At 42.3% G+C, this 26,656-nt stretch overlaps 1 long non-coding RNA gene across 2 annotated transcripts in view; it reads left to right on the top strand.

Annotated features, from left to right (window-relative positions):
• LOC109145091 overlaps positions 1–26,656 on the top strand; it is a 222,969-nt gene that overhangs the window by 25,623 nt on the left and 170,690 nt on the right. For both annotated transcript variants that reach the window (XR_005604080.1, XR_005604079.1), the window contains exon 2: positions 18,180–18,350. This is a non-coding gene — a long non-coding RNA (uncharacterized LOC109145091). The remainder of the gene's footprint in view (positions 1–18,179; positions 18,351–26,656) is intronic.

Below are 26,656 nucleotides of genomic sequence, written 5' to 3'. Positions count from 1 at the left end.
ACAGACTCAATGCTCGGCAATAATGGTGTTTGAGAAATACAGTCAGAAGAGGGAAATTGCATTATAAAGTTTCATTTCAAAGAATATCCAGTAGAAGTGTCAGCTGAGAGGGTCTCTGTTTCCAAGTCAACGTGTTACCTGGGCCTGTGGATTTTCAAAGATCAGATTAATGTGCAGAAACTCGGTTTCTGTCTTGTGCAACCATCTGAGATTCTGCTGGGCGAATATGGCATGATATATCAACTCCAGTTACAGTTGGCTACAACCTGCTCTTGGGAAATCTGCTGCGTTGTGTGGGCCAGACTGATCTTTAGTGTAACACTGAAAATAATACTGGAAAAGATTACCCAAAAGATGTGGAGCATTATCCACCCTTTGAGTCCTTAAATGATACTGAACACTTTTCTGAAAGCAATGTTCTAGGCAAACGCAAAACTACGCTGCTTGATACAAGATTTTTTGTGTAAAATCACTGACCTAAGTTGCAGAAGATTTTCCCTTGGATAGTCAGTGGGTCCTTCCATCTCTCATGCCTGTGGCTTCAAGGGTGTGCACAGAAGCTCCCGGGAGCACGAGTGGCAGCTGCAAGTGGGGGCCGGCATTTGCAAGAAAGCCAAGTATTGTACTCTGCGGGGTCTGAGACAACCTAAAGGTTGTCAAGGGGCTGACAGCCTGTTTGCTCAGCCCCACCAAACAGTGAGGAAGCTGAATCTTGCTGGTTGTGTGCTGCTGGCCCTGCACATACAGACCTAACCTGCTGCCTGTGCCAAAATCTTCCAAACACTACTGAGCCCCTGATCAACAAATTGTCCTTCAGTCAAGGAAGATGTCAGCAAGCTGGCTGGCATCCAGGAAAGCCCAATCCTCCCAATCCTGTCAGCAGAATGTCCTGCAGCTGTCTGAGGAGCACACCTTTACCCATGAGGATAAGGGGACTCTGGGAAGGGTTTTGTCTATGCAAACCATACAATCAGTAGTGGCCAAGTGTGAATTCTCTGTACTGAATGAGTGGATGCACAAACAAATTAAAATTAGCTAGCATCATTTTATGACATAAATGAGAAGGGAAAAAACATCAACCTGTAAGACAGAACTCTCTTCAGACATGTGCCTGTCCTCTTTCCATTGCAAGAAAGTCCTGATCTCTCTGTCACACAACTTGCTTTTATGTTTGGATACATCTAAACATCCTTTACTTTGGATACATCTAAACTGAGAGCTTTGAATATTTCCTTGATGCTGGCTCAGCCCTACAGACAGGTTTCAGCACCCCCAGTTAAAACTGAAGCTGCGCTCCTTGTGGAGCCCTAGACATGCTGGTTTTACTCATGGGACTCCATCATCGGCCCTGGAGATGTGGCTTATGCCCAGTCTAAGACCTTGAACAGGGCACAGTGGCCCAGTACTTCCTGATTAGGATTTTTAAAGATTTTTGAGACTGTGATTTGGCAGCAGGATGAGGAGCTCCATGTCCCTCTTTGCTTTTGGAAAACCTACCTTTAGAAAAGGTGCAGCACTTCTGTTCTTGCACAGTAGCTAAAAGGGTAACTTAAATGTTGCCTTTTTGGCTTTAGCAGGTACTTGCTAATGCAGAGCGATGTGAGGCAAAAGCAGTCAAGCACATCAGTGATTCAGGCTTTCTTACTCCTGTTTAAACCATTCCTGATTGAAGCTGAGAACAGACAAACATGAAGAGATGTGTCTGATGATTCTGAGCTGCTGGAAGTGCTCATTTCACCTCTTCTTCCACTAAACCAATACTTCCATTGGATATCTTTATCATGGAGCAGGAGAAGGCAATTCCCTTTCTCCTCTGTATTTGTTAAACATAATTCTTGTTGATTTTTTTGGTTATATACTTGAATTGAAGGTGGGACAGGAGTCCTTAAGAAACTAAAAATAGTCCTTATAATGATCTCAATAGGAGGGAGATTATCAAATTGAGGAGAAAAAAATGTAGGGAATTAAGATGTCAAGTACTGTAAAGCCATGTTAAGAGTCACTCCGTGTACTTTGGAAAAACAAGTATCCTAAATTCTCTGTAAAAAGACCAAAATATACCTCAGCAAGGCTTCACTCAGCTGTTCTAATCTCCTTAGAGTTGTGTTTGGCCCTTTTATAACATAGAAAAATCAACTTCAAATAAATTTAAGAAGGACCATAGATAAATAATACTTAAAACGGAAATGTAAAGAAAAAATGTATAAGAATTTGGGAGTCCTAATTCCTCTGGGAACAGATGCATATCATCATCTTCACATGCCTAAGCTACACACCCGTAGGCTGTGAATGTCAAATACCCCTTTATCTTCCAGCACACTGGTATACAAATAAAGACGTTTCTGTAGCAATTCCAATTTCAGGAAAAGGACAAGTGCTGAGTGAATATGATCCAGGGGTTCCAGATATTAGGGTGATGCCCACGATCCAAGAGGGGGCTAGGATGTGATAGTAGCTGTTTTCAATAAAAAACACACCGAGCAAAGCACACACCCATGTAACAAGTCTCCATTGACCTTAGCAATGCTTTTGATGCTCTCAGACTTCCAGCTCTGTGAAAATTATTGGCAATATTTCCCAACTCCTGGATGTCCAGAAAAGTTTGTGAAATTATCCGTCATCTGCACAATGGTGTGCTGGATAGAGACTGGGGCTGGCACTCTGCTGGATCCATTTGTAATAGCAAAAAGAGTCAAGCAAAGGTATATTTTGGCACAGACTGTTCTTTGGACTGTTCTTTGTAGTAATGATTGATGATGCCACTAGAGACATGATGCCAGGAATATTTATTAAATTTTGAACATCTGGCAAGCTCTTTAACCTGAGCAGATTGAAGGCCTCCACAGCACTGAAGGAGAAGGTTATATGTGAACTCCTTTGCGCAGGTGGTTGTGCTTTCGTTGCACACACTATAGAAGACCTCTAGTTCACGACCAACAAATTTGCTGTGGCAGCTGAAGTCCACAGATTTATCGTCAGTGAGAAGAAAAGCAAGGTTGTGCACTAGTCCAGAGCTGGAAAAGCATCTGCAAGATATAGAAGCAGCATATTAGTGTGGGTAATGGATTTAATTCATTTTTTAGAGACTATCAGATGTCTAAGAAATCATGTGCAGAATTAAAAATACATGTTTTGCATGTGAGATTGCATCATAAATTGACACATGCATGGTATCCCACAGAATACCAGACTTAGTGTTTATTTTGCTGTAGTAATTTCCACATTAGTCTGTGGCTGTGAAACATGGACAAGTCATTGCTGGCACATCAAAGAGCTGGAAAAATTCCATCACCAGCACCTTCGAGCTATTATGCATATCAAGTTGTAGGATAAGAATCACAAATAACAAGATTTTGCAAAGAGATTGCACAAACAGTATTGAAGCAATTATTATTATAATAGTATTATTTTGCTGGACTGGACATGTCCTCTGTATTTAGGACACAAAGCTCCCACAGTCTGTGTTGCACAGTAAACTTATGACAGGCAGCAGATCAGAAGTCAGGAAAAGGAGAGGCATTTGTCCAGGAAAAATTGCTCCCTGGTTGCCACACAGATGCCATCATTTGGGAAACGCAGCATCAGCTATTAATATGGAGTACTACAGTGTAAAGTGAGACATGTTGGTCAATGGAGCTGAAAAATAATTCACAACTCCAAACTTGTGAATAATTTTGCCCTTGTTGAACATCTGTGATTAAATCGCAGTCTCTTTAGACGTGGTTGTACTAAATTCAATTCCGACATAAACCAAATCGTTGCTGAGGAACATTTAGGCATCGTTCTCTCCGTGTCCAAGGGATGATGAAGTTCCACTTCAGGAAACCATCAGGGAGAGTAATGTTGGAGACAGCACTGGCTACTGGTGATGCTGCCCTCTGTCCAGCCCGTGGGATTCTAGGATTCAGGCAGGTGTGGCTCTGCTAATGGAGTGGAAATTGGGAGAGAGCGAATTGGGCTGAAAGAGAAGGAGCCCTAGTGTGATGCTAAAGAAGCTCCACAGCAGCCAAAAAGAGAAGGCACGATCTCAGCTTCCATTCTGGAAACACTGCAAGTGATTAAGCCTGGCTCCAGGAGAACGCATTTTTCTTTCCACAGCTCTCTGAGAAGGCATGGGAAGTTCATAGGGAATGGAGAGCTGCTGTCACTGGCTCCTGGGATCCTGGAGCAAAGCGCACAGGGGAGTGGACTGGAGGCTTTGCAACGTGGAAGTTCCCTGTGGATCAGGATTTCTTCCTGTTTGCCCCATTCCAGAGATCCCTGCAAGTGGCCCACTGTGCACAGGCCTCTCCAGCAAACAAAGGGACAAATGTTCAGGGGGGTTGTTCCCTCCTGCTTCCTTAATATGCAAACTTATAATAAAAAGGAGATTGGAGGGAAGGAAATAATCAGATCAACTGCTGTCATTTCCATTTAATTGCCGTGTTTGCCATTTCAGCACCAAGCACTGAAATGTGCTCAAGGCAGTGGGAGAAAGGCAGCCTTTGGTTCAGTAGCTGTTCTTTAAACGGGAGTTATTCAAATCCCAAGCAAGGTGGCAGGAGCTCCGGGGGAGCTGCTGCACTAAACAGGTCAAAGGAAGAGCACAAAGCACATCTCAGAGTTTGGGATGTGGCGGTAATAAATGTAAACAAGCCAATTAGAATCTATTGTTTGCTGAAATGAAACTTCAAAACCCGGAATGGTTGTACGCGACTTATAGGAAATGAAGTGGAAGCAGTTCAGAGTGTGTAAAATTGATAGGCAGTTTTTATCTCGCTATCCTTTTTATCTAGAGCATCTGAAATCCAGTAAATATATGCGCTTGCCCTACTTTTGAGAGTAATTTTTCATCACATTTTCAGTAATTGAATATCACATAGTTTATGGTCTTACTCTGTGTTGTTGGAATAGCCAAAAAAAGGAATAAAATGATAAATTGAATTACTTTAGGTTGGGCAGTTTTTATGGGAAAGTGAGATAGACTGGATGCCTTAGGTGTAATCCTCTAGACCACATTTGAAAACTTTTAGGCTAGTAAAAATCCTGGTCATTGGCATGCAGTATTTCACCTCTGAAACGAGATATTGTTTACTGAAAGGAAAGAAAAATCAACAGTGTTTTAGTGTAAAACCTGTCTAGATTTTTAATGAAATATTGGAAGGAGGAAATACTTTTGTCCTGGCAAGACCTCAAGGGTGCTTTTCTTAATTTCTCAGTTCATTTTGTTCTCTTATCTAAAGTATGTAAAAGGGATTTTGTATTTCAGTTATGAAAATGTGCATATTTTATGCCACAAAAGAGAACCTTTTTTTCCTTTCCTTTTTTTTTCCCCCTTTTGGTAAATATTCTTTCAGAAGAAACACAATCGATATAGTCAGAGCTAACAAGCAGATGGATGTATTTGAATGCCATTATCTTATGTACAATGATATTATCTCTTTCATGAAAAATTCAGCAGTTTGGGCTGCTTTAGTCAAGGAGAAGGAGGAAGTAGGGAAGAAAAAATAGTGAGAAAAACATGATCAGACTTGGAATCCCTGAGGGGGTCACATTGCATCATTTAGCAGGAGAATAACCAATGCAGAAGGAGCAAAGTTGGTGGAGTTGCTGTCTGCTCTCCTTATGGCGTTCTTGGCTCCGAGCTCTCTTCAAGCCCTGCAGCTGTAGGTGGGCAGCTCTTGGGCCTGCTAAAGCATCACACCATGACATTTTTATCATCAGTCTAGGAGAAGAAAATAAATTTGCTAACAGAATATAGTTGGCAGGCTAATACTGCCTTGTCACATTCCAGACATCTCCAGGTCTGGCCTGAGCCAGGGGAAACAAGAACGAGGGCCAAGAAGTTCATGATGGACATGTTATATGAAGAACAGAAATGCATTAAAAGGGGGGGAGGCTTCTCTGCAGTAGAAATTGGGTAGACCTGGTGATTTCAGAAAGGGGGGTGCTTGTGCCCACGAAATACTTACACCTGGGAGGTGGAAGGCTCTGTTTCTGTAAAATCTAATCTTAATCCTCTCTGAGGCCTTTAACATTTTATTTCCTTTTATGAAAAAAACCCCAGAATTAAAACTAATGCTGTTGAGGTAGAGAGCTGTGCCCTGTTCTCAGGTATCTGCTGCATCCAGTAACCTCCAGCAGCTGATCAAAACCACTCATATGCAAAGATTTGGGTTTTGGTCTCTCTGGGAATGGCGTGTGGGGATGATTCCCACTGCTGTTTGGTTCTTGTGGCATTTTCTGCTCCCCAAACCGTTCCCTGTGTGCCTGCCCCCGTGGTGGTCGCACTTGCAGGGAGAGCAGAGAAGGTGTCAGTGTCCCTGCATGGTTTTCAGGGGGGAGCTGGCTGCAGAGATTTTAAGAATTTCACGTGGACACATTGATGTGCGACGGAAGAGTTGCTGTTCTCCGCAGTCATGCTCCCCTAATCCTACAGGATGAGATGATTTGCATCATCTGGTAAATTAAATCTACTTTTACTCGCTTGCCCAGCACAGTGGTGGCCCTGAAGCATGGGGTGTGTCCTCCAGAAGCATCGTGTTCCACAGGGTCACTCCTCCGCGGGGCATCCGTCCCACTTCACTCGGCCACATGTGTGGCAGTGTGGAATTTGGCTTTGTTTACACTAAGGGAAAGAAAAATTCAGGGAAATGAATAATTGAGAAAAGGCCTTATGCAAACAGCACAACTTCTTTGGGGTTCTGGATGTGCCACGGAATGTCTTAATGGTTAAGGTTTATGAAGATGATTTTCATGAGTGACCAGGTAGATTGACTGAGATTTCTGTAGCCCAGGTTGTGGGAAGAGATGTGTAAACCCAAATTGAACCTTCAAAAGTCCTTGCCCAATACATGATGTTTACACCCAGCCATGCTGCCTTTTTCACAGTGATTTGCCCAGGTTTCAGAACATGTAAAATTAAGATTTACTTTACTGTAAGGTCTTGAATGTCATTGAGGTGTTCTGATTACTAAATGGTTTCTCTTTGTTTGAATTTTATTTAAAACAGTACATCAGGCGTAAGTATAAAGGTTTTCCTAGGCAACCTTAAAATTATTATGTCTAATCAGGATTTTTTCCTCCCCAAAATGCTGAGTTACTCAATTCCTGTGTCATGTCCCTTTAGAAAAATAAAAGTGTTAGTTAGGAAAATATTCAGGTCATTCCTATAAAAATAACCTCCATTTTTTCTTTTTTGATGAAATGGGGTTTGTTGAAAGTGCTGGCATTTGGTGGGCTGAAAGAAAAGTAGGACTGAAAAAATATTTAATCTAAGTTGTAAAGGAGCTTGGAACCACACCACAAGCATCATAATTAACTTTAATAATTATAAATGTAAATGCAGACAAGCCACAAGGTTTTAATGGTGTGCCACATGCTTCTGCTAATTATTTTAGAGTTTGGACACATTCAGTGCCAGCTAATTATAAACCCTGCTATGGAAATCATCTGTTTATATTAGACTTATTGATCTCTAGTGCTTAAGCAATATGAAAAGGGAAATCTACAATGCCGTACCATCTGCTTTGTATTCCTAATTGCTTTTAAAGAATCAAATATATAAATAGTCAGCTTTTTATATGTTGGGCTTCAAACTCATTCAAGAAACATGTTCTGCAAATCTAAGCGAGCGAGGAAAAGATGGAGCATTAATAATTTCTCTCTTCCCCTCCAACTTTTTCCATCCTTGGGTCTCTGCAGTTCGTTGACCTCAACACGGGAGAGCAAAACCTGCATCTCCCAGAAGTCCCACATACTGGTCAAGCCAGCTGAGAAGTTGTGCCGTTTATCATTTACATCTTTTAATTGCACATTTTCTTTTACTCCTTGCCATCAAACACACCTTATGGCCATGAACATTTCTTGTTATTCCACTTAATGGATACACAAGAAGAGGGGAAGGGAAATTAATGTTCAAACTAACGATCACCTCCTCTGGGAAGTATTTGGCTTTATGGTGGATTAAGCCTATTGGGCTGCATGATGGGCATTTGCTTGGGGGGGAAGGATGCACACTTTGAGACAGTTCTTTCTCTCTCTCTTTTTTTTTTTTTTTTAGAAGTAGCACTCTTAGGTATTTCACAGTCATTTCTTTGTAAAATTGCCGATTTTCATGCCGTATAAAATAACTGTTTTCAGTGCTTTAGCTGCTTGCAGTGTCACTTTTACTGGGATAGGCTCTTTTGTTAGATATTTACTGTTCTTCAACCCTTTGTTGTGGTTGAACCCTGCAGGCAGCAAAACATCACAGCCACTCCCTCACTCCCTCCTTTCACTGGGACAGGGGAGAGAATCAGGAAAAAAAAAAAAGAGTAAAATTTTTGGGTTGAGATAAAGATGGTTTAATAGGACAGAAAAGGACGGGGGAAAAAACATACAAAGCAAGTGATGCCCAGACTGTTTTGGAGCAGGGGTCCCAGACCAGCTTTCCCTCCAGTTTTCCCCCAGTTTATCCACTGCCCCTGTTATCCTGGGATATGGAACATCCCTTTGGCCAGGTCAGCTGTGCTGGCCACGCTCCCCCACAGCTCCTTGTGCAGCTCCTCACTGCCAGAGCACGGGAAACTCAACAGTCCTTGACTCAAGGTAAGCACTGCTCAGCAACAACGAAAACATCCCTGTGTTATCAGTGTTACTCTCATCCTAAATCCAAACCACAGCACTGCACCAGCTACTGGGAAGAAAATCAGCTCAGTCCCAGCCAAACCCTTTCTTTTTCTGAAGCTGGAATTTTTTTCTAACTTTTTTCTTTTCCAAAATTAGAAATTGTGGCATAACCAAATTGTTTTGTTCATTGTTTTGTTGCGGGGTTCAGCTCTCATTACTGGGATGTTAATCCTGGAGGAATCCTGCAGCGGACGTAAAAAGGAGAGTGAAGATGCAGAAGGGTGGCTGGTGTGAATTGTCCCAACTCTGCAGCTTGTGAAGCCCACAATGACAATTTGCATAGGAGAGTGCCCTAAGAAAGGCCGGCTCTGACAAATTGAGAAACTGGGCCAGATCCCCAGCTCGTGTCAGTTGTAGCAGCTCTGCTGAAATCCATGGAGCTGTGCCAGGCCGCACCAGCTGGGAGTCTGGCAATCGCCGGGTAAAATTAAACAAGTTAATGCACTTGACTGCTGCAGTTAAGGGGTCCTGAACCTCTGCTGCTTTGCCTCTTGAAGAGCTGCTCAGACAGCTCCCTGCCCTCACAGCCCACTCACACAGGGTGTAAATGTGTAGGAGGCATGGTAGGACAGAGGCTGTCCTTAAAAACACACCTCAGAGCTACGTTTGTGGGTGAGGATCACTCTTCTTGGAAATTCCATTCTTCTGGTTCCTGTGTTTGTTAAATGGCTCTGCTTAGTCTGGCACTTGGAAAGGAAAGTCTACCACTTATGGCTTTATGTGCTTATCCTTTCCCAGTGCACATGCACACCCTCATTTGAATCTCTCTGAGTGCACATTAGTAGTGTGGGATTCTATTATTATCAGAGTTTATTATTATAAGGGCTCCTAGTTTTCTGCAATTCAGCAGGGAAAGAAGTACAGCTTAAATTTTAAATAGTTTTAAAATTCAAAAAGTGCCCAAAAGTGAGGCACCAAGTAAAGAAACAACACTGGAATAGGCTTTCAAATGACCTTTCTGGTAAATCTCACATTTATAGCATTTATAGTGAACAATGTAATTTGGAAGCTTTTAGAGAGCTCACCAAGCTCCTGGTCTGTATTTTCCTTTTTACCCACCTTTTTACCTTTCCTTTTTACCCACCACCATAAGCAGTGACAGTGAGAAGAACCACTGACCACGTAGCATCATCCATGTTTTCTCCTGGTGCTGGGAAACAAGTAACAGAGTGTGGAAGGATGGGTTTTCCTTGGTGACACTCAGTGCAGGACACATTGTGACAATAAGGGATTTGGTTTGGTAGCTTGCAGGGCCCAGAGCCTCTGATGCTGTGTGGAGAGGAAAATATCTCTGTCATCTCAGAGGCGTTCATCTTGCGGTGCTATCCCGAGTGCATCCAGCATCACTGCACCTTCCCTAAGGAAAAGCCAGGCCTCCAGTGGAGACACAGCAGGGCAGAACAAGCACAAGTGACTTCCTTCTGAGGATGGACATAGGAAGGTTTACATTTTTTCTGCTCACAGAAACCAAATATGATTATTACGACCTACTCCTGTTCAAGTTCCCTCTTGGAAATCATCACCAGAGCCAGTGAGGATCTGTCTACACGTCGTGTTTAACTTCTCCAGAATGTAAATGTTATACCTCTTCTGCTGTACTTTCAGAGGGCTTTCCTGGTGCCATTAGCACTTTAACATTATTATTAAGAACGGGATTACTCACTCTGTACCTTTGGATGGCTAGGAAAATGAAAGTGAAATGTCAGATGCAATTAGGAGAGATGCCACCTCCTGTATTCCCCGGACTCCTCTGTTTGTCGCCTTCCCGTATGACCCCCACTGGGAGTAAAACCTACAGTAGTCCTCAATGAAGTTGTCATGGATGAAGCTTATGCTGTAAGCACGGCTCTGGTGTGGTCTAGATGACTTTAAAGATCATGGAAAGCACCTAATATTTCATCCAAAATGTAAGCAGAAAAGAATTAACTCCATGGTTTTATTGGATAAGGAAAAAAACAATTCTGTGCTTTCAATAGCCATCAGCTATAGCTCCAGGTACTGTGATGTTAAATAATTGAGTCTGAACTTGCCAGCAGTGGGAATTATTACTATTGCAGAGGCAACATTTGATGGACAACGTTGGAGGTGGAAGTGGTTGTTTTTTGAAGCTGCTCTTGCCCGGACAAAAGGAATTTGCTCTCTGGATTGAGGCGGCAGCTTCGCACTTGGATGACACGAGTCCTCACCCCTCAGCCAAATCACAGGCATCCAGTGTATAGCCTGGAATGCCGGATTAGTGCCTGAAAGCTCTGCCAGAACCCCGCAAGTCGGGATAGCTTCAACCATGTTGTAACTACACAGCTTTGTAACCTCCCGGGGTGAGGATACGGAGTTTGGTACGGAGATGGATCCATCTCCTTGCACCTGAATGTCATATTCTCCTCAGAGCAAATGGATGGGCTTTTGCGTGGAGACTGCCATAAACACAGTAAAAACACTGATTCTTGGCAAGCAGAAGCTGTTTAAGAACCAAACGAAACTGCTGTAAAACAATAATTTGAAGGAGTAAACCAGCACTAACCTGCATGGCAAGTTTCAGCTGATGCGCTGGGAAATGGCAAAGGCATTAAACTCCCCTAAGATAAGGGTTATAATAGGAACTCCAGTGACCCTCCAGTACAGTGGGGCTTCCGTGCTACTATAATTAGGGTTATTGCAATGAAGTCAGGCATATAAATGTTAACATTCTGCTCATTAAAACAGTTCTTTTCAGAGAATTAAGGATTCTGCATTTTACATTCATAAAGTGAATAATATAAACTTAACTTGCAGTTGCTTTGATTATGTGTTGGAAAGAGTTAAAATTCTCTATGTAGATCACTGTAGTTTTATTATGTAAGATGACCTTAGGAACTGTCATCCCCCTTGAATTTATACAAAGAATTCAAAGTAAAGGTTTTCTAGGTTACACTTCTTTTTTCAACCCTTTGTCCTGTCAGCTCAGTCCTAGATATCTTCATCTGCCGACATGCCCAGATGTGCAATGAATGTTGATTTGAGCTGGCCCCTCAACCCCTCCCTGCTGGTGTCATTAAAACCAGGGAGGTAGCTGCTCCCCTGGCATCTTTGGCAAGGCTTGGCTTTACACTGCGGACTAAATTATTGATGAAGAGCACTTCTGTCGCAGTGTGTTTTACCCACCTTTAAATGAAACAGTGCGGATAGAGCTGTCATTGCCTCCTCTCACTCCCTGCAACTTCTACATGACATTTATGATGTGGTTCAGATTGCACTGAAGCAATTAATTTCCAGTAGAGCCTGCACTCAGAATGAAGTTCCCTGACAATTACCAAGGGCTGGATTTTCAGGGAGCACACCACACAGTCATTGATACGGTATACAAAAGAAAACATCACAATACGCTGCAAAGGTTTGTTGGTCTTTTTCTTTCCCTGAATCTGGTGCTTAGTGCCTGAACACCCTTTTCACACCAATAACTTTTCTTAACGATGTGGAGGAAACCTGGTGTTCAGCCCCATGTTTGGGCCTGATCCTGCTGTGTGCTGAGTGCCTCCAGATCCTGCAGCAGTCGGTAGGACCCAAGTTTTGCCATCTGTTAAGTAAAGCCTTACCAAAATGCCTGTCATTTTTGGTGAGAGACAGCCAATATCTTCACATCAGACATCTGTCTGCACCTGGAAGCAAAGCCTGTTTTTAATTCTGCATTCAGCCATTCAAGTGGTGCTGGTGCTGTGGGAGCTGCTCTTTTATATCTCTTCTAGCTGCTGTCTGAACACAAGGATGGGTTTGTTCTGGGAAGAAGCTGTGCTCCTTGCCTAGGGTTTGTGTAGGATAAAGAACACAATAGGTTTTGTTTACACAGGTTGTTTTCCTCACACTTAAAAGTCTTCCTAAGACCTTGACAGTGAGTTTGCCACATGAACCATCTCCCAGTCTCCCCAATGATGAGGATTTTGTTCAGCTTTGGGATTTACAACCTGTTTTATTGTGGAAGGGAACGGTGACCTGAGCATGGGACTAGACCTGCTACTTCTCTTGTCATGGGCCCACCAACTTCGAGAGTAGCTCCCAGAGCTGGACAGGAGTAGCCATGGGTTTGTATTTTAGTTGAAGCACAGCCAGCTCTGATGACAGCGCTGTCACACTAACACGGGGTGAGAATTTGCACTGGCACCTCTGCATCAGGGTGATGGGCACTTCAGGAATGCACAGACGAAAATACAGACAGGATATTGATGGGTAAACTAATGTGTGGACTTGTACTTACAAGCTCAGGCTCAGAGGTGAATATTCTGACAACTGAAACGTTTTGACACAAGTTCTTATTAAGAAAACGTGTGAACCAGTTTGGATGAAATCAAAAGTGTCTTTACCCAGACCAGGAAACAATCTGCTGGAGACTTGGAAAGAGCTGTAGCTGGCCTTTCCTACAGTCCTGGTTTTCCTACAGCCCCTCATGGGGTTGCAATATCCGAAGGTGATCCTATGAAATGTAGTCTAGTGTGCTTTGGCCCAGGGGATACTGTGGTGTGAGCACTAAGTTTAGAAGCGCATGGATTTAGGAACCTCTCTTTAACATAGCCTTTAAAGTTCTAACTGTACTGCAGGTGCCTGGGATTTTTTTCCAAATGCCTGATATTTGAATTTCCTTCCAGGAAGAGACACTGGAAATAAATCAAGTGAAGGGATTTTTTTTTTTTCCTGTGACATAATTCAAAAAACCATCTCAAAAAGCACCCAATGCCTCCATCCCCCAGACTGATTTAGATTAGGATTCAGAGTGGCAGAGCATCTGGAATATTTGGAGGTAAATGCTACCTTCCTTCTCCCAACAGCGAAGCTCTTCCCCAATAGTTTGGTCTCAGTTTTGTGGTGAGTGTGGCGAGCATTCAGAGTTGTTGGTGTGGCTGCACTACTGCAAGCTGCCTTCAAAAGTCTCTTTAGTATCTACCAGGGGTCCAAGGAACTGCTGTTGAAATTGTTGGAGCCAGAATAAGATCCTATAAAAACTGAGTAAGGAATCTGGCGTGTTCTTCATACTTGAGTGAAACCTCACTTTTAAGGATCTCACTGTTGTTTTGCAGTTGAGGTTAAGCACAAAGTCTTGTGGGATGCATTGTGGGATTATGTCAGAGAATGAGGAATACTTACAGAGGAATTTTAGGACAGCAAGCACCATTTAAGGAGCGTTTCAAAACTCCTGTAGATATTTATGATCTCTTTGAGAAAGCCCTGGTCTTGCTACTTGTTCTTTAAAACACTCTGGGGATGAACTGCCTCAAAGAAACCCTGATTAGTTTAGTCCCTCTCCTTTATTCCCCCTCTTTTTTTCAAATTTATTTTTTTAAACAAACCAGGAATTTATCATCACACCTACTTCTGCAAAGTGGTATTGTAGTGCTGTAAGCCTGATATACATTTTTCATGTAAAAACACAACCTGTCAATCGACATTTTCAAACTCCAGTGTCTCTACTTAGCAATGTAAATAAAACTGCTTTATTTTCCGAGGTTTAGGAACTATGAGGGATAAGGTATAGAAGGAAGGAATCACCAAGAGTGTGAAGAAATAGCAGCTCCAGATTTTTTAATGGAACAGGTTAAAATTTCTTTTTGAGCGAAAGTTAATATATTTAAATACACGTGGGCAAATTCCCTCATCTCCTGGAGAGTTAGGACACGAGTCTGTGCTCTGTAGCAGCACTTTGCTGCTGGTGCTGCAAATGTGCTTTGTACCCATGTTAGAGGATGCTGCTCCAAAGCAGAGAATTAGACTTCAGCATGTAAAATAGGGAAATGATGCAAAGCAATTTGACTAGGAAATCCTGGGACATTAGTGATGCTCCAAGTGCAAATTTTAATATGGATTTAACTGCAGAGCTGCTACTGAGGCCTCGGTAATGTTATTTTAAGGTTAATTTGGAAGCCTCATTCGAGGTTTTGGCTGCCTAACAGTCACTGTCATTAGTGAGAGTCGCATGGTTGAGTTCCTGCCCTGGAAATCTTCCTCTCTCCAGTTGTTTATGTACATAGAAATAAATGAGCAAATAGACCATTCTTTGAGGAGACAATTTGGTGTATAATAACACATTAATGTTTTAATCCAGTCATCGGTACTCCTGCAAGGCAGGCAAAGGAGCCTCAGATCTGAGTTCTGAACCTTTTCTTAATGACAGATTTCTTTGGTCAGAAGCAAGTCAAGCTCTCCCTTTGTCATCCTGGCTTATTTTTCAGTCTTGCTGTCTTTCCACAAGACAGCAGTGAGAGATTGCTATGAAACTAATTAATGTCTGACAGACAGATCGAACCAAATATCCAAAGGATTCCGACTGTAGTTCATTCCCCTTTACAGAGCAGAATACCACGAGGCAAGAAACATATAGATGACATTATTATACTAACAAATAGCTGAGGGAATTTTCTTGCTCATTTTATCCAAATTAGACAATTTAAGACAATTATGGTTAAACTCCCCTCCCAGACTGCAGCTCAGTTTCCTTGATGTGTTGGTGGTTGTAAAGAGATACATATGAAATATTACCTAGGAGGGAAGCTGTGTGCTTTAGTGGACCTCTATTGTCTCTCAGACTCGACCACAAGGGAGAAATAAGGGTCATGTGTCATATATGCATAGCCAAAGTATAGAAGATTTATGACTTAGTGAATATGTAGATACGCTGGTGTTCTTGACCAAGCTGTGGAAGCTGTCCTTGAGTGTGTCTGAGGTTTTGCTGTTAAAAAAAAAAATACTTCAAAGCGAGAAAGAGACAAACAATTACACACACGGAGTCTTGGAACACTTGGGCAGTGTTCTCTGCAATCGCAAAAATAATGACTGCTCATCCTGGTCTCTTGGGGGGGAAATTTCCATATTTTTGCTTTCGAGGCACTTTCAAAGCCATTTACTGCCATAATTCATACACCGCTGGATTAAGAACCATATGCCTCTTAAAATCAGCAAGAGGCTATGTAGAGGATTTGCTGATTTAAGGAAAAGGCAAAAATAAAAATAAAATAGGCAGATTGAGACCTACTTTTACTTCAAAGGGTATAATCATACCAGTTTGGCAGTCCACTCATTAAGAAATAGTTCCTGATTAATTGGATAGAATGACAACAAAAAATATCAAACCACAATGTGTTGACCACTGCATTTGATTTTATCCTTACTGTGGTGTCTGTTGGTCACCAGTTACCTGTAATTGTTGGCAGCTCATTCAACACAAGCTGTATCCAGGGGATTGAGCAGTGCTGGTGGATCAGGAGGAGAACATTTCATCTGCAAAACAGAAACCAGGGAAGGTCCTGTGGCATCAGCTCTGAGGGATCACAGTTTGCTACATTAGATCACAGCACGATGCAAACTCACTGCGCTTCTCAGCAGAACATGCATGGATTTCACTGCTCTGAAGTAAAATACCTCCAAATTCTACAATTCCTAATCTTTTCTGCAAAGGGAGGTGGAAAGAAAATCTATTTTCTCTTCATCATCCTGATGGCTTTTTCTATTTAAAACCAACTTGCCCAATGATAACACCATTCCCAGTGGACAGTATGACATTAAAATAAAATCTGCATCAATGCTGAGAACACGGGTGCAGATACAGAATTTGTGTCTCCTTGGCTAAATTGTAATTAATAACTTTTCCTAAACTTGTTGCTTATCTTTCTATAAGAAGCTTTTTTGGGTTGTTTATTTGCTTAAATTACAACAGGTTTGTTCCTGTTTAACCAAAGGCCTCTCTTGTATCAAAATAGACTCTAGTGTTTGACTCGCTTCTTCCCGGACAAGGTCAGGATGGCTGGACAAACAGAAGTTTAAAGGCATGTTCCTCTTTCCTTTGTGGTGGTATTGCTGTCAGTGGTAGGAAAAAGGGAAATACGAGAACATGATGGGATTCCTGTCAATGCTGGCTGTCACTTCAGTAAGGGGCCTGTTCAGTCCCCTGTTGGTTTTTGGGACAACCCAGTAACTTGTTGAACTGAATATTTTGCAGAAAGAACCTTGTTTATGTCCCTCTTTAGTTTTAGTGCCTGGATAGCAGCTCTTGGGGAACATTTGCGAGAAGCTGCATTGATTTCTCATTTCTCAGAAGGCTCCACCTGGAGCCTTTCATCCTGCTTGGGCCAACGCAATTTGGGAAGGATTGGAATCAGTAGGACACAGTTTAGAGGAGAACAGGAAGGATAAATCAGAACCCCAGAAAATGTGGCTCACAAAGATTAAAAGAAATGGGTTACTGAGCCTGAGGCACTGATGTCTGGGAGCAAGACTGTTCTTTTCAGATATATAAATCTCCCTGTCTGTGCTGGACAAAGCAATGGACTGAAAGTAGCAAGATCCAGGCTGGATTTTAAAAAAGCCTTCCTGGTCAGGGAGGTTATAGCAGCACCGGAGGAGGTGGCTGGAGTCTCTTTTACTGTGTCCTGCCTGAAGCAGGTAGAGGAACATCTGGTAGAAAGAATTGTAATTTTCTTTCAAAGGAAAAATGACCTTTAAGTCTCAGGGTCTTTTCCCACAATGTGCTTCTGGATCTCTCCATGCAGGTCCTGAAACTGCTGTTGTTACAGTATATTATAGTATTCCTGATAAGAGATCATATAAATGAAAAATTTCCTGCTTCCCCTCCTTTTCCTGGAAAGATGCTATCGGTAGCTGGAAAACCTCAGAACAAAATTGGTTTGAGTAAAGGCTATTTGCTTTCTGAAATTTTTGTAGGGGCTGACAGGTTCAAAAGCCTCTAGAAAAGAAATTTTTGCTCATTTTTGGTCATTCATTTCTTTTTTGAGGTCTTAAAAGCTTAAAAGAAACCTGGCCTAAACCTCCACGCTTCCCATCCCCTTGGCAGAAGTACAGGACATCTGAGGATATTGACTGAACAAGCCCCCTGAATACAAGCCTTGGAATTCACATTTACTCCTGTTTGAAAGAGCAAACAATCACGTCTGCAATAATGTAAATTTTGCTTTCATTGTGACTGTACTCCCGTGAGCTAATTACATTTCAGACACAAAGCCTGTCAACTTTCCTGCTCTGTGGTGATAAAGGAACCTGCTGGGTAAAATAGCCACCACTTGTGTTATTTCAGGAAACATCTAGCCAACTGTGGGAGAAAGTCCTTGGTTTTGTGTTGAAGTAAAGGAACAAAGCAGGAAAACTCGAGTAGTTATAGTAAGTGGCCATAATGATCAATATGATTGGACAACACAGTTTAAAATTAATCACAGTCGTTGTTTAAGGAACCTGTCTGGTTTTGCCTTGCATGTTCTTTTTCATATTTATTGAGAATACTGACTGAAATTGAGATCCTTTCCTCTGGGATTTAAGGCTGCATGTTTTCTTTTGCAGCCAGGGTGGGCTGGAGCTGTTGCAGAACTGTGCAAGAGTGGCTTAATTTCCTCCCAGCTGATGTGCTAGAGGTTATCACCCTAACCAGCTTAACCAGCTTGTCCAAGGAGAAAAAGAACATTCCACCAGTCCTTTTGCAATTCAGTGCTCATGTAGCCACTCAGTTTTGAGATCTATTTTAACTAAGCTATCTGGTTTTTTTTCTCTCTTCCCCCCCCCAGCTGAGCAAATAAGAGCACCCCCAGACTTGGATTTGCCAGCTGAAATGTGAAGGTGACATGGATCAGAGGGGGGTGATGAACAGCCCAACAAACCAGGGGTGGAGGCAGCATCTTTCCCTGCACGGCCCTTCCCATAATACGCTTCTGGGAGGAACATAAAGGCTTCCAGAGGTAGGTTTAGAGGCCCAGCTGACAGGTGCTGACTTGTTTAGCTGCTGTGCTTTGATTGCGTTTGATTGTGTGCCCATAACCTGAGCAGATTCCAGAAAGGAGGCACATTCTGCTTATGGCAAGTTCCTCGTGCAATACATCACAGGTTTGGGGTGGAGCTTGGCCTCACTGCAGCACTCGGGGTGAGAAGGGAACTCCAGGGAGTGTGAAGGAGGTTCTGAGGGAAGCTGGCACTTTCCTGCCTGCCCTGTGTCATGTGACGGCACAGGACATTCTGTTCTTTTGGTTGCTGTTGGTGTTGAGCTGTAATTTGGAGGAGGTGCCCACCCCCAAAGCATTGTAGCTTCTGTCTCACCCCACACCTGGCCAGGCGCTGGGGAGCTACAGGCGTTGTCTGAAATGGAGGGACAGGCTGGGAGGTGGGAGCAGATGGGAGGAGAGGGGGGATGAATTCTTATTTAGCTGCCCCCAGTAGGTGAACACCAAATTTAGGAAGATGCCCTTTCCATCAAGAAGCTGATGGGAGTCACCCTTTCTGAACAGCTGTGACCCTGCGAGTCACTAAACATCACATCATTTTCCTTCAGTTAGCAGCACTAAGGGTGATACAAGATCAGGGAGGTCAAGCTCCTCTCTGATTATTTAATATAAACCCTTGTTGGTAGTTGCAAACCTTCTCCAGATTTTATCACACTGTTCACAACCTCATGTCCATTAACTTCAGCTTCATAAGGTCCTCAAAGCCTGTGCATAACCAGTATCACAGAGCCACACAGAAATACTGACTTCCTGCGAGGCTTTTTCCATGGGGAATGGTCACCCTCAAAGGTCTCCGTTGCACTGACAGGAGCATCCTCATGGGTGCTTGTCAGAAATATCCCCTGGAAGGCCACAGTTCATGGTTTTTAGGACATCTCTGCTTTGCTGATCAACATGCCAGTGCCTTCCTCAGTGGGACAACACTCCTTTATCCTGGGGAGAATCTGTCCCAAAGGACTGAGGAGATAGGACTGTAAAACCAAGTTTTACTCTGCTTCTAAATAGCACAAATGCTGCCTTTATTTATGAATGAATCTAAAAGCTTAGGTCAATGTGCAAGTATCCTGTTAAGCAGTGCTTGGCTGAACACTTCTTTCATTAAACAGTTGTTCTGAACATACTTGGTATTTTGAGAGACAATGGTGAGGACACGGTGGCCTAAAAGTGCCCTAATAGTGCAAAGTAATTTATTCCATACATTTTCATGAGTATTTTTGGTTATGCATTGCACACGTTCTAAATACATAATTATATGCTGTCTTGACCGATTGAGTAAATAATACATTTAAAAAAAAAAAAAGATGAATATTTAACAAATGGAGTGCAATGGCTTCAATGGGGGGGAACATAACATAGGTTTAAAAAACCTGCCTAATTATGCACTTAACCAAGACATGAGGACAGTTCCTCTAGAGCCACTATGGCCTGTCAAGTAAATAATATGCATTTTACAAAACCAACTAATTATGGATTTACCCACGGGACTGTAAAAGATCTGAAGATGCAGGTAAGTAATATGCACTTTATAGCTAACCATGCATGGGGAATTTAATTTAATTAAAAATCTGGTAGGTGAAAAAAAAGAAGGTAAATAATGCCAATAATCTCTGCAAAGCCAGGACATTCAACTTAAGTTACCTCCTGTAGCATCTTGATAAAGTCAGTGTACCAGTGCCAAATATCCAAGAGGGGGATTCATGTGGGTGGAAGTATTTTTGTTGAAGGAGATCTTACTGCTTTCCTAAAGTTCTCCATGATTCAAAGTGTCTCTTCTGGCCTTAGGAATGCCAGCTCAGGGTTCCTCTTTGGGATTACGTTGTGCGGTCAGGGGTACGGCGTGTCCAACATCTGATGCCTTTGGTCACACCTTTCCATTTTTCCCAGAGATCTTTATATGAGATTGGCTATGGGCCTCATTAGGGAAAAAAAAATAAAAAGAACAGAAAACTGGGTTCATATTTGTTTTTATTAATATGCATTTCTCAATCATCTCTGTCATTCTGGAGGAGTTTTTTTATCTTTTTAGGGGGATACAAAGATGACTTCTTGTAAGCTGAACCACTAGAAAAGAACCACTAAGGTTTGAACACTCCATCGTGTCTCTTTTAGAAATAGCTTATAGAGAAAAGAGGGCAAAAGGTGCCATGCAGACTTCTAAAGAGTTTTGAAGGAGAAAAACATTCTGAGCTTAATCCTGCCAGGTCCCAAGAACATTGTGTGCACCTGAGTGTGTCACTAATCCCTTGTACACGACTGCACAAAAACTGGTGCCCAAGGAAGACTGACGTTTGGGCAGGCTCCCTTACAAGCTATCAAACCAGGTGAAATTGCAGTTAGGAGTGTTAATTAGGGTAAATGAGTAGTGCCCGTGTTTGCATGTGCATACACACACTCTTAGAGGTATTAACCAGGCATTTCTTCACTGAAGGCTTTGCCAGGCGAGTCTGAAAGGCTGCAGCCAGCACATTTCCTTAGGAAACAGTCCCTCAGCCAAAAAGCACTAAACAGTTAATGGTGACCCGTCCTTACTATTCCTCAAACAGTACACAAAGCAATTTTGTATTTGTCTGTGTGTTTAGTATTCCTCTTTTTTTCCTAACATCTGAAAAACAGTGTTGGGACAGCTAAAATACCCCGGTCCCCCCTCAGATTGCTGGGTGATACACAAACACATTGCCTGAGATTCCCCCCCAGTTTTATACACCAAAGTTGTGTTCTGAATATAAATCCCTGCCAGCTATTGAGATCACAAGTATGAAATCTGAAACTGCTGGTTCTATGATGATAAAGGGACATGCTCTTTAAAGGAACCCAGTTTTGCTGCGAGCAATGAACATGGGATGTGGAAAGAGACCTAGATTTGAAGTAGAGTTTGAAATGCTGCAGGGATTCCATTACATCCTCCTAACACTCTTCTCTCTTGGTCAGATAGAGGCTTTTTTTCGTTGTTTTGTGTTTACTTTGAGAATGATAGATTGGAAAACTTCTATTAACCCTCTTCTCCTTGGCTCCCTTTCTGTCCCCACCCTTCCCCATCACCCACTCCCCAGCTTTTATGCAATACAGTGGTTCTGTATGGGATCTGAAGAACTGTATTGTTTTGCCACAAACCCATCTTCTCCAGCTTTTTCTCTTTCCTGTGAAATACGCCATTCTTTTTAAAATGCAAAGTGGATTTGTGGTATTTGATTACCTACTGAAACCAGATCAGAAATTTATTATTAGGAAATCAAGTTTCATGCTAGGAGAGACTGGAGCACAGTCAAATTAACAACCTGGTTTGTATTTTAACAATGTTATGGTCTCAGCAATCTGCTTACGTTTCTTACAAAAAACTCTCAAAAAAAAAAAAAAAAAAAAAAAAAAAGCACCCAAACCCCCAGTTGCTGTTTATTGTTTAGAAATAGCTGGTTTTGCTTCAGAAAGCAGAGGAATGAAATAAGCTCGTGGCAAGCTGTGAGGGTTTCAGGACCAAACACTGCAAATAAAACTCAACTGGAGCTTTTGAGGAGTGAAAGATCAAGACTGCAGTGAACAATTTCTTGCCAGCAATTGCCTTGACCATTGGGTCAGCATTGGAAAAATAATATGATAATCTTTACATTAACTTCAGTAGTTTCCTTTGTGCCAATTGCTCCTATTGTGACTGTGCTCAGCTAAGCTGGTATGATGGGAGCTCTGCTACTGGACTGCTTCAGAGGAGACTTGCTTGAGTTCTCAAGCAAGGTGGATAGGACTCGGGGAATCTGACAAAAAATGTTTTATCTGAGCTGTTCTCTTAATTAAATTAGTCCCATTCCAATAGCCAGCTGAATAGTGATGTCAAGGAGGAGACAGCCACCTTATGAAACCTCTCCTGTAAAACGTACTGTATTTTTAGATTTCTTGGATTCTTTCAGTGCTATCTGTAGCTCACACATCACATTCTTTACCATGCCATTACTTTCCAGAAGTAGATGAAAAATCAGAAATTATTTTATTTAGGTCAGAAAGGGAGTATGCTGAGAAAACTCCTTTGTGAAGGGAGAAATCAAGCTATGGCACAACATTAGGGAACACAGGACTCATTAATTTAGATACTCTTTTAATATTCATGGTTTAGTAGCAGCATGTCAGGATCATAGAGCAACCAGTGCTGATGTTATTGCTGCCTTAAAAAGATTCTTGCCTCAGCTCCAGGCAGTTTAAGAAACATTTTTGGTTGTTCGCTTCTCTGATGGCCAAATCCCGCTCTCTCTGCCTGTTGGGAAGCTCTTCAAGGACTGGTACCTTTTGCTCCCTCATTAAGACCCACAGGAATTGTCCCTGAGACCCTTAGGTTGTGTGTGAGGAGGTTTCATAGGCCTGAGCAAAGAAATCGGGGGAGTTTTTTCCCCCTTAGCTTTCTTCCAATAATTCAGAGGGAATTGGAATAAAATTGGTGCGGAATTGTCGTGCAGCAGAGGGGAGAGGAGCGCAGGGCTGGCCAGCGGTGCGGAGCGGCTGTTCCATAGAGTGTGAGTGCCCTCTGCTGCACAGCCCGGTGAGCTCTTGGGCTGGGCCTCTCAACAAAGGTACAACCCGCAAAAAAAGCTGTCTCCCCCTCTCATGCACAGTGCAGGACGCACCAGAACTTTTTAAGGAACGGGCCACGTTCCAAGCTCAGAGTTGGTGCTGCCGTCAGTCAGTGGAATTTACTGCATCGACACCTACTGTAAATATCAGAATATTTAATGAACATTGACAGTGGTAATTTCCAGAGTTGTTGTAACAAGCTGGGTGAATAAATCCAGTATCTATATGTGAAAAAAGTGAAATGCTTTGAAGTACTTAAAAGTAAATTTTAATATATTCCCTTAGTGCTCAGGTCATTTATGGTCATAGTTCCTAACTCATTTATTCAGAACAGAATTTAAAGCAAAGAAAAAAATAATTTAAGTTCTTCAGGTGGAGCTTCTATAAAATCTAGCAAATCAATTTTAAATAAAGTATTTTAGCTATTAAATATTCATATTATTTTGTACTTTTCCGTGTAACTTATACTGACAGCAGCTTTTATGGAATACTAATATTCTCTCACACACATTGCATATCTAAAGCTACTAATTACAAATCACATTTTACACAGGCTTTGAAAAGGAAGCTCCAATACTTTGTAGAATATTCTTTTAAATAGCCTGGTACAATATTAAATAATCATTAGACAAAGATTATTATAAAATCAGGCTGCCAAATTACTGACTTTGTGTTTTCTGCAGCCCTAATCTTTTATTTCTTCCTCAAGCAAAACTCCCACTGATTTGAAAAATGCAAGATTTAGGTCTATGGCAGGAAAGTGGAACATCCCTAAGATGTAGCTGGGGATGGTATTTCAGTATTATCCAAAAATTGGGTGCAGATTGTATTTTGGGAATCTACAACTGGGAGACTTTGCCAAGTGGTCCAAGGACATCAACAGGATGTAAAGTGCCTTCAGCTACACTTGGAATGTCAGCTGGAAACAGCTTTGAAGTGAATTCCAGCTTTATAATGAACAGCATTTTGGAATCTGCTGTAAGGGACAGTTCTTCACCTCTGGGGCTGCTGCTTCCATGGGATCCAAGGGAAAATGCAGCCTGTGTTACACTGCACTGGAGGGAAGCTGCTCACACGGTATCTCACGGTGACATCTTTTAAGTCACTCAAAATACCGCCAGTTTTTTTCTGTCCCAAGTTCAGCATTATTCTGGACAGAGCCTTAAGAAGTTTGAAACATCACCATGAAATTAATGCTGTGGAAAGTCAATATAGTTGTAATATAACCCCACAGAAGTTAGCTTGAACATGCTGTAGAGTGGACTGGAAGGAGCACCTCATGAGTAGTGCAGGTGGCACAATCCGTCTGTGCCTCCTGACACCTCAGTTCAAATACGTGTTTGTTTTGCTGGCTCAGATCAGTATTTCCTTGTGCTGCCCACAATGATGTAAATCTGAATTAATTCAGGAGTCACCACACAAGAAATGTGTATTGCAAAGCTCTGCAAATCAGCACCGAAGGGCCTTGACAAAGCCGTGGGTGGTAAATTCCCACGCAGATATATCTTCCCTGTATCTTCTCCTGCTCCGTGCCATTGTTCTATTACTTCCACAAGGATTGAAACTCACCTCAAATCTTGCCGATAAATCAAATTCATAACCTTAAGTGGGTATGCAATTCCATGGAGAACAGGCCTGACAAAGACAGTGAGGCTGTTGTAAATACAATTGTGAGGCAGCCGCTGGCCCGGGGCTTTCCTTTAATGCTCCTGCTACTGCAGGCTGACATTGGCACAAATTTAGCCCTGGTACAGGCAGGAGCTCGAGAGCCACAGGAGATCCTGGGCTGGTGAGACTCTCTTAGCACTGTTTGCTGACTTCCTGGGTAATGTCAGCAATTCCTGCCCTCAGAGCCTGCAAAGAAAGGCACCAATCTGTGGCCAAGCTGAAGGCTGGGACAAAACTTGAATGAATGATGTTCAGTCCAGGACTGTGCTGAGACCTGGCTGAAAACAGGAGATGCTGTGATCTTGGGTGTTGGCATTTCCATGAGCTGGTAGGTAAAAAAGGCATGGCAGAGGAGGTTTTAATTCCGTCCCTGGTGACTTCATAATGCAAGGGAATCCTGTCTGTTTGGATAGCAGATCCTTAGAACAGACCTCTTAATCTCATGTCTTACACTGTGAGAATTTTAAGAGTAAAACTTAAAACCAAAAGAGTTTCTTGAGTGTTGGGGTTTAGCCCTTTGTCTGAAATAGATGTCTGGATCCAGGCTCTGTTTAATAACCTTGGCCTTCTTATAAACACTGTCTGTCCGTTCTGTGTAAAAGCATCTCTACAGGTGGCCATGGGTGATCAGAGCTCCCAAGAGCCACCACTGTCCTGTGTCTTGAGTCACGGAGGGACCTGGCTGTTGTTTAAACCCTTTGCCCTGCACATCTGCCATCCCTCCTCACACCTCATTTTTGGCTGTGAAGGCTGGGGAGTGGCTCTCAGGAGAGCTCCTGGGAATATGAAATACCAGAGGTAGTTTCTAATGGTGTGTCATGCTGGGTATCCCACAGTTCTGTAAACATTTCATGGAGGATCTCTCACATGATGTGTCTGACATTGATTTACAAGCTGCTTTGGAACTGAGGAAGTAAGGCAAAGAAACCAGCTTAAGTTGAGCCTCAAAATGAGATATAGTTACCCCAACTTCATTGCCTTTTTGATGCCTCACTCATAAAACTAAGGAGGCGGCAGACCACTGCTGGTGTTTGCCTTGAGTTTTCTTTTTATTTCCCTTTAGGAGAATGGGGTCTGAGCAATCAGATTCTATGGCCTTGTAGCTCTACAAAATTGTAGTTTATTAACTTTGTGCAAGTTGTTACAAGAAGAATTGAGGCGACTCAGAATTCGGTGCAGATACCGGAATGAAATCTGTAGTTCTGCAGGAGCAGCTACACGGCTCTGAAGAAGTTCATGTGGTACAGGGTAAGTGTTTGCTAGATGCTTTCAAAAAGTACCATCAAGCCAGAAATGAGGTACAGATTCTGGTTCATGTGCTCTGTACCTTTCCTGTCTTCCACACTTACACTTCAGTCAGTCCATCTACATTGCTCCTCTCTGCGTTTCTTCCTGGCCGAGCCCCTGCAAAGAGCAGATCCAGAAAATCCATTTCCCAGGCTCTTTAGCAGCTGCTTCTCTCCATCAGTTAGTTCCAGGTTATGTCCAAGTGGGATGGGCCCCATCCCAACCGAGTCATTATGCCTGCTACCTTTTCCTGGATGGAATGTTTTCTACTCTTCTTTTTGACTCTTTTCCAGCACGGTGAGATTGTTTGACTCATTTTTCTCCATCTTGAGGTTCCTTCTGAACATCTCGGCCTGAGTTGCTCAGCACCTCTTGCCCTTTTCTGTGGATATTTTTAAGAGCTCTGATGGATAGGATATTTCTGGAGAATTAGAGGCAATCTTGGCCACTGTGGAACCCCACAAGTAAGGTTTATTTGATGCAGTAGTCACACTGAATATTTTTGGCTGTTTTAAGCTCCCCCAATTCTAGGCCAACAATGCAAATTTGTGAGGATAACTGTATATTAATTTCATACGCAGGTCTCTTTACTGAGAGGAAAAATCAGAAATTAAACCTTACAAGTATCCAGAAGCAATTATAAAATGAGTAGATTATAGTGGTAATACTGTAAATGGAATTTCACTGAAATGTCAAAGTACTTGCCATAAAATGTAGCAATAATACGATACTAAACACAATACAGAGAGCTTTCAAAT

This window comes from Corvus cornix, chromosome 3, assembly GCF_000738735.6.
Source record: "Corvus cornix cornix isolate S_Up_H32 chromosome 3, ASM73873v5, whole genome shotgun sequence".
NCBI classification, from domain to species: Eukaryota; Metazoa; Chordata; class Aves; order Passeriformes; family Corvidae; genus Corvus; species Corvus cornix.
The sequence above is the reverse complement of the archived record's forward strand: the minus strand, read 5'-3'. Positions and strand labels throughout refer to the sequence as shown.